At 45.7% G+C, this 8,779-nt stretch overlaps 1 protein-coding gene across 1 annotated transcript in view; it reads left to right on the top strand.

Moving 5' to 3' along the window:
- The first annotated feature begins 2,574 nt into the window (after nt 1-2,574).
- Nucleotides 2,575-8,779, top strand: part of LOC137524269 (nuclear factor 7, brain-like) — a 52,014-nt gene continuing 45,809 nt past the window's right edge. The window contains exon 1 of the mRNA XM_068243942.1: nt 2,575-2,691. The gene's annotated coding sequence lies outside the window, so the exon portion shown is untranslated. The remainder of the gene's footprint in view (nt 2,692-8,779) is intronic.

Below are 8,779 nucleotides of genomic sequence, written 5' to 3'. Positions count from 1 at the left end.
TTGTTTCTATAGAAAAAATGAAATTACGAAATTTCACATTAAACACGAATTTGCGATGAAACGCGAAATTACAAAACCGAAATTTTGCTTATGGAATTCCCAATTACGGTTTGTATGGCAATTATGAAATTACAAATTCGTGTCGTAGCGGCAAAATTTGCGTCCGTAATTAAGGTAACACGAAATTTCAAAAATTTTGGCTCAAAACTATTTGGGGGCTCATAATTATTAAATGGGTTTGCTAATACTGTAGCATCAGCAGCTTCTGCAGATTTTGCGCACAATCTAATCCCACCATAGTCCTAGTCTAATGTCCTACGATATTATTATGTATTTATATAGCACTGGCATCTCAGGCCGGGCATACATGGCACTTTTTTTTTTATCAATCGAGCCGCTGATGGCTCGATTGATAATTTCTGACAGGTCCGATCACCACGCGGATTGATTCCCTGCTCGATCGCCGCGGGCAGACAATAGCGGGGAATCGAGCAGAAGATAAGGAAGCGCCCGCGGGGACGAGCGGGAGTCAATCCGGCGGCTAATCAAGCCGCCGGATTGCTCCGTGTATGCCCAGCATCAGGCAGCATTTTACAGAGAATGTAGTGATGTCCTTGGCGGCAGTGGCGTAGCTAGAGTATTTGACTCCCTCTGCATAGACGCTTATACACACACTGCTTCCTGCTAAACAGGAAGCAGCGTGTGTATAAGCGTCTATGCAGAGGAGAAGACCATCGGCAACTGAGCGGTGATTGGAACCAGGGAGGTGAGTGACTATTTACAGTGCTTCCCTGCGCTAACTCTGCAGTCAGAGGGGGGAGCACGGAGGGTGGCTCGGGGAGAGGAAGGGAGGAAGAGGTCGGGCTACCCTCTCTGTGGCTGACTCCCCCCTCCCTCAGCGCTCAAGGCGGCCGGGGTCACCCCACCTGTTACGGGTCGCATCCCCCCCCCCCTCACACGCTTGTGCTTGGCGGAGCTCACAATTTAATACCGGCTAAAGTTTAATGTCCCACCATATCATTATTATGTATTTATATAGCACTGACATCTCCTGCAGCACTTTACAGAGTACATAGTCATGTCATGGACTGACATCAATGATGCAAATCTCCCATTTCACTACATCATTGTGGGAACACTGCTTTCTTATGTGTTTGGGGAACATTTCCTAATTACCTTAGGGTCGCTTTGGGTATCATTCATAAAGCATTTCCGCATGCGGAAATGCTGAAAACAGCTGAATTTCCCGAGCACTTGGCAAAGTGTTTATTCATAAAAGCTGTTTCCGCATGAAAAGCTGACATTCCCGAGCAGAGCGATAAATTACCGCCTTATGCGGTGATTATCTTCAAAAAAAGACACAAAAGGTCAATTCATAAAAATTAATGCAAGCGGTATGCAGACGAGGAATATCGCTCCCTCGGATGTGGCGATAACCATGCTAACTTAATGGAGACAGGCCTCCCAGGCAGCTGCAGTAAGAGTGAAACACGGAGAAATGTATCAACTTGGCAGCTTCCTGTGTTTCCGCAAGCCTACCGGCAGGCTAGTTCGAGAAATCTCTGCACTGCTATCGCAACTATACACTTTTTTATGAATGACCACACAGAAGTCTAAAATACCGAAAGCGGTGTTTTCCCATGCTGATTTTCATTACCGACCACACTTTTATGAATGATAGCCTTTGTCTATCTGTGTTCTGGGAGGAAACTCTGGCCCACTGCCTCAGAGTTATATTATAGTTTGCTCCACCCACACCATGTCATGGACATGCCCATTTTTCCAAAACAGTCATGGACAAGCCCATTTCCAATCCCAGGTTGAGCCTAGAAAAATCTGGTCACTGTAGGCAGTGCTCATCCTTGATTGTCACATACATGCGCAAAGCATCTCCGGCCACAGGCGCTCAATCAAGGACTTGCACCGCCAGGCCTGGGTACTAATAAACGTGTCCGGGCCATGGCAGGTGTACTACTGCGTGAGATTGTGACCCGGAAGTAGTACAGGGCCAGGCTGCCCATAGATGTTCGCGACGAGCAGCTCGTTCGCATACATCTCTACTACAGGGGTGTAAGCCTGCAGTCCTTATTATTTACTGATAAGAGACAAGTGTTCCTGCATTCACCTGTCTCTGTGTCCCTGCGTATGCATTACTGCGCATGTGCGCACAGACAGCAGTTGGGACTGGAGGATGGGCCAGGCGGACGCGTGCGTGTGGACGGGTGTGGGCGGAGGACGGCTACGCGTGCATGCGCACTAACATGTGGTGGCGGCGGCGGCAGGACAGAGACCTAGAGCCTGTTTTTAAATGGGCTTATGTCAACTAGTATTATTTATATTTACATAAGCATACTGGAAACTCCTAGTGGTTTATAAAGGGAAAGACCCAATAAAATGTAGACAATCCAGAACATTGATGTGATGCTGCCAAACAAGCATTAGGAAGCAGCTGTGCAGAAGCAACACAGTCTGAGCTGCGCTGTGTCTGATTGCGCTGCCGATTCTTCTCAGTACAAAGAGGAAGTGGTGTCTGCGCATGTCTGCCATGGAGGGCAGCACTGATGCAGCACGATCAGACAGGAAATGTGGGCACTGGGCAGCCTCAGTGACCCGGAAGCAGTTCTCGGCCAGCTTGAATGAAGAGGACTGGGGATTTTTCTAGAGAAAATCGTGACGGAGCTGTGCACACAGGTACAATGGGTTCAGAGAGGAATCATTATATGTTATACAGCAGTGCGAGGGCCCTGACCAAGCAGATTACCATGTGAGCAGTTTACTAGATCAGATTTGGTTATCATACATTGTACACTCGCAAAGCCTCATGGTATGACCTGGGGGCTGAGCTTACTATAGCCAGAGGATTACTATAAGGAGATTCGACTGGAGTTTATCTAGTGGTGAAGGTGTATCTATGTATTCATCCACATATATGTATATTTATACAGCAGTGCGAGGGCCCTGGTAAAGCAGATTACCATGTGAGCAGTTTACTAGATCAGATTTGGTTATCATACATTGTACACTCACACAGCCTCATGGCCAGGACTTAGGGGCTGAGCTTACTATAGCCAGAGGATTACTATAAAGAGATACTACTGGAGTTTTTCTAGCGGTACAGGTGTATGTGTTTAATTATGTATTCATCCACCTATATGTAGTAGTAATAGCAGCATACATGTCTTTTTTTTCTATACTGTCTATTGGGGGCTTGGGAAAAAAATCTTTGTTCCTATCCCTAGGTACAAGAGTAATTAGCGTTGGATGTTGTCCCCTAACAATTTCTCTTTTAAATGGATGAATTTATACATGCAGTGTCAGTATTATGTATGCAGGTGCTGAACTACACAAAGAGATTGCAAATGCAGTTAACAAACCAGCCCAACTGTTCCGCACAGTGGAAAAACTCTGCAACCCGGCATGTCAAAAACTTAACATCGAGTCTTCAAAGGACCTCTGTGACCAATTTGCCCATTTCTTCACAGACAAAGTCTCCGCTATAAGGTCCGCCATCCAACTTACAGCATCTGAGCCTAATATAGCGCCGAAGACCATTAGCAGAGACAATGTAACACCTTGGTCAAACTTCAAAGAAATTGATGAAGAAGTCACATCAAGCATCCTCCTTCACGTCCGCCTAACTACCTGTGACCTAGATCCTGGCCCAACACAGTTCATGTTGCACTGCCCCGACCTGTTCGTACCGGTATTCCTAAAAATTGTTAACTGTTCCTTAAAATCAGGGATATTTCCTGCTTTACTGAAGGAAGCAATCATCAGGCCTCTCCTCAAAAAACCCTCCCTGGACCCAGATGCAATGACCAGCTACAGACCTGTCTCTAACCTTCCCTTTCTGGGCAAGCTAATTGAAAAAGCTGTTTACCTCCAGCTAGAAGCCAAAATCCTACAAAACAACAGTTATGACCCATTCCAGTCTGGCTTCAGGAAACACCACAGCACTGAAACGGCCCTCATCCAAATATGCAACCACCTGCTCATGGCAAGAGACAGAGGAGAGTGCTCCATCCTCATACTGCTAGACCTTTCTGCAGCCTTTGATACAGTTGACCATGACATCTTGATAAACAGGCTACAGGAATACTGCGGCATTGATGGCATAGTTCTTCAGTGGTTCCAATCCTTCTTGAGTGGCAGAACCCACAAAGTGTCTATGGGGCCCTTCCTGTCCACCCCTGTATCACTTAGGTATGGGGTGCCCCAGGGCTCAATCCTCTCTCCCCTGCTTTTCACGATTTACATGTTACCGCTGGGAAAACTAATCCAAAAACATGGCCTGACATACCACTGCTATGCAGACGACACTCAACTATATCTTTCCTTCAAGCCTGGTGTGACAGACCCAACTCTAACTATAAACGCCTGCTTACGTGAACTACAGCAATGGATGAATGACAACTGGCTGAAACTAAATGCAGACAAAACTGAAGTCCTTCTGATAGGAGGGCAGAGCATGATAACAAAACAACTTAACTTGCAGTCTTCACCACTGGGAATAGGAGGCACGGATCTGCGCAGCTCTGATCATGTGCGTAGCCTGGGAGTTCTAATTGATTGGGATTTAAACTTCAGAACTCAAATCTCTGCTGTGGTGAAATCATCCTATTTTCACCGGAAGAACATTGCAAAAATCAAGCACCTCATACCCCCAGAAGATCTGCCAACCTTAGTCCACGCCTTCATCACATCCCGACTGGACTACTGCAATGCTCTCTACACTGGCCTTCCAAAAAAGGTCTTGTACCGACTACAGCTGATACAGAATACTGCTGCCAGACTGCTAACCAACCAACCCCGTCACTGCCACATAATGCCAGTCCTGCACTCCCTTCACTGGCTACCTATAGAATGGAGGGTCCTATTCAAGATCGGCCTACTGACATTTAAATCCCTGAATAATTTAGGCCCTGGATACATGAAAGATATGTTGCAGCTGCGTAGCAATCCCCGCATTCTCAGATCAACAGGTTCTAATAATCTAGTCATACCCAGAGTCCACTTGGAAACTTTTGGTCCCAGAGCCTTCTGTCATGCTGCCCCTACGTTTTGGAACTCCTTACCTCAACAGATCAGGACAGCTCCATCCCTGGACGTGTTTAAATCCAGACTGAAAACCCACCTGTTCAGTTTGGCATTTGCAGAAATATAACTTTTGTTGTGTGAATACTTCATCCTACTAATTACTGAATCTGAGAGAGCCTAAGCGCTTTGAGTCCTATGGGAGAAAAGCGCTATAGAAATGTTATTGTATTGCATTGTATAAAGCCTGCCCCCCCCCCCCCCCCCCCCGCTGGCCCAATGGCGTATCGCTATGACATCACTGTGACCGACAGCAGTATTGGTCCAGCTGCAAGCTGCCGAGGATGAGCGACGGATTAAAAACAGATGAAATCCAAATGGGTTTCATTCGGAGTTCTTCCTCCTAATTACTGAAGCTGGGCGGGTATGTTAAGGGGGGGGGGCCTTAAACTTACCCAGCATGCGTCTTCTTTCATCCGTCCCACAGCACCTCCCACGCTGCGGTCCAATCCGCGTCGTGTGACTACAAACACTTTCTCCTTTAACCCAAAAGGAGGAAGTGTTTGTAGTCATGTGACACAGCTTGGAATGCAGGGTGGGACAGATGAAAGACCGGAGCGGTGCTTTTCAGCGCTGCTAGATTTGGGCGCAGCCGGCGCCTCCATAGACTTCAATAGGAATCACTCCTATTGCAGCGCTCAGTGAGTAACGTCGGCTCCGTCTGAAGACGAAGCCGAGGTTGCTTAAAAACATAATAATTCGGCCTCCAGCAATCGCTGGAAGCCGAATTATTTCATTCCCCCACTATCCATGTCGGCCTGGAGGGGGAATAGTAATTCAATCGGCCCGGACTTGTGCAGAAGCAGGATCAGCCATATACCGCTGTATCCTGCGCCCAAGTCTACCGGCGCCGATTTCAAATGTACTCTGAAAGAAGATGCATGCTGGGTAAGTTTTACTCCCCCCCCCCCCCCCCCCCCCCCGTCCAGCTGCAGTAATTAAGAGGATGAAATCCAATTGAAACCCATTCGGATTTCATCTGTTTTTAATCCGTCACTCATCCCTGCAAGCTGCACATTACGGGACTATTTAGAATGCTGCAGCAGCTGTGGCCACCTGCTGATGTCTTTGGCTGCAGTAGTGTGAGTGTCACATCTGAAACAAGCATGCAGCTAATCTGTCAAACATCTGATCTGTCAGTGGCTAAAGGCGCGTACATACATCCAACTTTTTCGAACAACTTGTCGTTTGGGCGACTTGTAGTTAAAACAAGTCGTTCAGACGTCCTGTCCACACTGACCAAACAAAGCGGTTGATGTGCTAATTTACATGTCGTTTAACCAACTTGATAATGGACAATAGACTGGATAGAACAGTGGACTAGATTAAAGTGGATCCGTGATAAACTTTTAGTCATTGCATAATTGTGTTCCTTTCATATTGTTTATAGGGCATTCCTCAAGCCAACTACTTTTTCTGTCTTGTTTTAATACTCTAATTCCTTATAAACTAAACAAGCCTCGCCCACAGCTTTTCAGAGAGCCTTGGCATTTTCAGACTCATGTAGCAAGGGCTTATGGGAGCTCAGTCTGGGCAGGAGAAGGGGGAGGTATTACTAGCCAGAGATTTCAGAGGGGAGGAGAGAGGAGGGAAGGTTTCACAGGCTGAGGGCTGGAGATACAGATCAGCTTACTGTGACAATCACAACATGGCTACTCTCATTGTCTCACAGAAATAATCATATTCTATTTAAGCTGGTTGCAGCTAGATTTGCTGTGTAAACTATATAAACTTTAGATAAGATATATAGACAAGTTACTTGTTATGCTGGATACACAAGTTGCGATTTTGCGCTCGATCCGCGGGATCGATCGATTATTTCCGACATGTTCGATTGGGTTTAGTTCGATACAGCCGTCAATTTAGCATAAGTATGCAAAATCGACGGCTGTACTGATCGAAACCCGATTGAACATGTCGTAAATAATCAAATTCATCCCGCGGATTGAGTGGGAAATCTCAACGTGTGTACCCAGCATAAGTTTTTCATCTTGGATCTGCTTTACCCAGCTTGATAATGGACAATGGACTGGATAGAACAATAGACTAGATTAAATGACTGATCAAACAACTTATTTGAACATCTATCAGTTGGACAAACAACTAAAAGTCGTTTGATCGACTCCCGCCGCGTCCCCCGCATGCGCCTGGATCGATTCCCGCTTGTCCCCGCGGGCGCTCCTTATCAGCCGCTCGTTTTCGTCTCATTGTCCACGAGCGCAGAATCGATCCAGCGGGGTATCGGACACGTCGGAAAAAATCAATCGAGCCATCAGCGGCTCGATTGATAAGTAGGAAACGACTCGTGTATTCCCAGCATTACAGTCCTTTGAACGACAGGGTTGAGCAAACCGGCTGTTATCAGTTGCTCGACAGCGTGTACACGCGTCCAACTTGTCAGTCAAACGACAAGTCAGAAGACAAGTTGGTCGAAAAAGTTGGACGTGTGTACGTACCTGAAGAGTATAATCTGGCACTAGTCTGCTTTAGGGGACTCAACAGGAAACCTCATAGGGAACAGTTCTTCAATCACAGCACCCTCTTAGAGCACTAAGCATTGTGATTGGCTGAATATTGTGGGCATAGTTTATTACAACCTGTTGGAAATCTAGCAGTTCTGAAGGGTGCTGCTCGTTAGCACCTATAATGCTAGGTACAAACCATGCAATTTCTCGTCAGATCGACAGGCCAAACCAACATGTCTGATCTGCTCCTAATCAACAATGGGATTGATTTTCAGATCACTACTGCACAAAATAGATTCTGTTTTTCATAGGGAGGAGATTGGATATGTCAGAAACCTGGTAGCGATTGGAGACGTGGGCATTGCTTTTCGAGGACTACAGCACATTGCACTTTACGTGCAAATCATTTAAAGGATATCAGAGACAAAAGACTCTGGTAAAAATGGAAGATGCAGTGGTTAGGGGGTTAAAAGTAGATACATACCGCTCCTCTTGTTCTCCTCCGTCAGCCGTCATTCTTCTAGAATACATCCTGGTGTCTTGGCGACTTTCCTGACCTTTAACCTGGACATACTGCACCGTGCGTACGCAATATGTCCACTCTTTTGGCTCCTCCGTACTTGCATCTGCGCACCAAGTGTCACATGCTAAGTGGAGTCGCGCTGGATTGCTGGGTCCAAATAATTGTATAATACCATCATACTGTGGTATTTTTTTTAGACAGTTATCATACTGTGGATTTTTATATCGTTGCAACCCTAATGTACACTACAAAACCTATTAATAACCAGTCTGTTTTACTTGATTTATTTTGCTGCCTGAAAGAGATAATTTCTAGGCATGGCAGTGACAGCTTCTGTCTTGTCAGGTAGCTTATTGGGAATCTAGTCAAAATCGCTGATAAGCAAATTACAGCCATAAAAGTTTTCCTGGCAGAATACAACTTCCGAGGGAAGGAAAAGATAAAATCCATGAACTATTGACCCTCACTTTGGGACACTTAATAGGCTGACACTGAGCAGAGGAAACAAAGCTTTCAGTCTAGTTTGTAAATGTTTACATCTAAAATTAAAATCATTGGATATCTAAAAAGTCATTTTTAGGAGTAGGAGGATAAATATACCGTAATTGTTTATCTGATCAGTTTTTTTTTTTTTTTTCCCACCTTCGGTTCACTATAACGGTTCGTTGTACAGGTCTCTGCTTTGGGAATTTGAAAA

Source organism: Hyperolius riggenbachi, chromosome 7, assembly GCF_040937935.1.
Source record: "Hyperolius riggenbachi isolate aHypRig1 chromosome 7, aHypRig1.pri, whole genome shotgun sequence".
In the NCBI taxonomy this organism is placed as follows: domain Eukaryota; kingdom Metazoa; phylum Chordata; class Amphibia; order Anura; family Hyperoliidae; genus Hyperolius; species Hyperolius riggenbachi.
The sequence above is the reverse complement of the archived record's forward strand: the minus strand, read 5'-3'. Positions and strand labels throughout refer to the sequence as shown.